The 2,844-nt window shown below is 38.6% G+C and overlaps 1 long non-coding RNA gene across 1 annotated transcript in view; it reads left to right on the top strand.

Annotated features, from left to right (window-relative positions):
* Positions 1 to 748: 748 nt before the first annotated feature.
* The window catches only part of LOC133558065 (uncharacterized), a 33,900-nt gene continuing 31,804 nt past the window's right edge, over positions 749 to 2,844 (top strand). The window contains exon 1 of the long non-coding RNA XR_009807893.1: positions 749 to 875. This is a non-coding gene — a long non-coding RNA (uncharacterized LOC133558065). The remainder of the gene's footprint in view (positions 876 to 2,844) is intronic.

The raw sequence follows: 2,844 nt of genomic DNA, 5'->3' as shown, positions 1-2,844 counted from the left end.
TTTTATGTTTATAAACTCAGGAAATATGTCCCTGGACATCTGAGGAGTTTGAATATGACCAATGTATAATCCTGTAACTACTACCAAAATTGTGGTATCATCCAAAACTAAAGTACGGTATCTAAACAACAGAAGTTATACGTGATTATTAAATTTTAACAGAAGTGTAGATAGAACATGTTAAAAGATAAAGTAAGCAGATATTAACAGTAAATGAACAAGAAGATTACTAATTCACTTTCTACCACTTGTCCTTAATAATGTTGACAAAATAATAGAATGGAAAATGATGTTACTGCATACGTCAGCAGACTAAATTAGGAGCCTTTGTTTGCTTACTTATTACTAAAACAAATGTTGTCTTGTATGTTCATTTTTTTTATTTAGGGACAAAATTGCAATAAGAAACATATGTTTAATGTACCCTAAGATTTTTTGTTAAAATATAACCAAAAATGGCAAAAAAAAATTCGGTCCCCCTTATTTCAAAAAGTATCGAAATTATTTTTGTACCGGTACCAAAATATGGGTATCGGGACAACACTAGTTTTGTCCATAAGTGATAATCGAGTATGAGGTTTGATGTGTGCTCCATTAAAACATAATCCACAGGATCTTCATGTTACGATTGAAGCCAAACTGTCCTGCCTTTATGACTTGACATTTTGAAACAGCAGCAGCAGGAAATGTATGTAATCCTCGGATTGTCACAATCACCACCTTAAGCTCCTTCCTCGCAAAGGTATGACCTCACCACCGTCATCCAAATATGGAATCAATTTAGGGTATACCTCCCCCTGAATTACTTGTGTGTCCAGATTTGTCAAAACTAAGAAGCTTGGACCCACATCTACTGAGGAAACAACACAAAGCAGGTATGGATTTTAAGGGTTTCAAACAGAAACTTGAATTAAAAAAAAAAAAAAAAAAAAAAAACTTTGACTCACATCCAGGTACTGTTGCTGCGTGGGAGAGCTCATAAATGAGTCAACCAAGGCTATTTGGATATAGGAGGGGTTGGGGAACGCATATGGTCATGCACAAACACACACACACACACATACACACATACACACACACGCACACGCTCGTAGCACACATTCTCATAGTGGCTGCGGCCAGCTAGACCTCTCTGGTCAGGACTCGCTGCCAAGAGCAAGCTGAACAGTGGAACACTGGGAGTCTTGTGCCTGATTTTGGAGACTCTCGTCTCTCCCCCGACCTTGCTTGAAAATATACTGCGGCTTCGAAGAACAGCACTCTCAGCAGTAGGGGAGGCCAGGCATGGAAAATTTAGACGCAACACGAAAGACGGGGAGTGGGGGATGGGGGGATTTAGGGGGGGAAAAAAAAAAAGTTGAGGCAAAATTGATGTGCTCATTCACATCTGCAGCCAGGAGCTATTTCTTAATGCTTTTAGCACATTTCCTGCACTGTAACAAAAGCTGGTGACAACAATGTGATCACATGTCGACACTGAAGAATGATCCTTATTATTGTCAATGATAGAACTGCAAAACAAAAATGTTTTTTTTTTGGTTTTGTTTTTTAATTAAAGTTTGTATATGACGATGCAGCAATAGCAAAAATGACACACCTGTTATTAAAAACTTGTCTTGCTCATAGCGGGTGCAACAGTATCGCTGCTCGGGCCCTATGATCTGTCAATTTACCAAAGCTGGTAATTACTCAGAAGAACCAAATTTGCAAATTAATAAAATCTTATTCGGGAGCTATGTCAACAATTCTTTAACAATTACTCATGTTCAGATTTGAATGACGCTGTAATTAAGCTATTAATAGTTAAAAGCAATGCATCATGCGAAGAGCATCTCAAATATTTGGATGACCTTGTTTAGCTACGTGACAGGTAAGTGGGTGCTGACTGTGTTTGTGAGAGTTGGCAATTAATTAAAGACAAGCTTTGTGGGTTTTTTTGCTTCAGGTTATTTACCTGTAGCTGGTCTTTCTGGTCTAGGATAACTAAAAAATGCTTAGGTGTGTTTGTCAGGTCCAGTTTTGACGAATACACTTGTTAAATGTCACACTTTCGGTTTTTGTCTAATACATACGTGTAGAACAGCAACAGACATTTGTAAAAAAAAACTCCTGTGGATGTACTACCAGTCTGTGGTTGCCAGTGTTCTGTTCTACATGGTAGTGTGCTGGGGGGAAGGACAGCTCCAGACTGGAGAAACTGATCAGGCGGGCCGGTTCTCCAATCGGAATAAAACTGGACTCACTGGTGACGGTGGCAGAGAAGAGGACTGTGGACAAACTAATGAGCATCCTGGATGATGCCAGTCACTCTCTGCATAGTTATCAGTAGCCAGAGGAGCCTGTTCAGTGCTAGACTGCTTCATCCCAAGTGCAGGAATAATAGACTCAAAAACTCCTTTGTACCACACGCCATTAGACTGTACAACTCCTCTCTGGGGAGGGGGTCGGGGGTACAAGGATGACAGGGGATGCAAAACAATAACAGTGCAATCCTTGTTCATAACATGGTCACTACTGCCTAGTTTATCTTGTTATATTCTTATTTTACTGTTATATTTGTATTCCCAATGTTGTTTTTTTATTCTTATTGTAATATTTTTCTATTTTGTTTCCATTTACACCCCCATTATTTACTGTTTACTTTTTAAATTGATCTCAACTCTGTACATTGCTGCTGGAATGTTAATATTCCTGAAGGAATCAATAAGGTACTATGTATCTATCTGGAAGAACAACAAGCCATGTGCCTCCTGACACTCATATCAAAGTCAATGGAAAACTTTTTTTTTTTTTGGTAAAGCCCACAGCAAAATCCCTCTCTGATCCTTTCATCATTTTATTTGC

Source organism: Nerophis ophidion, linkage group LG08 (genome assembly GCF_033978795.1).
Source record: "Nerophis ophidion isolate RoL-2023_Sa linkage group LG08, RoL_Noph_v1.0, whole genome shotgun sequence".
Lineage (NCBI taxonomy): Eukaryota > Metazoa > Chordata > Actinopteri > Syngnathiformes > Syngnathidae > Nerophis > Nerophis ophidion.
This window is presented reverse-complemented; position numbering and strand designations above follow the sequence as displayed.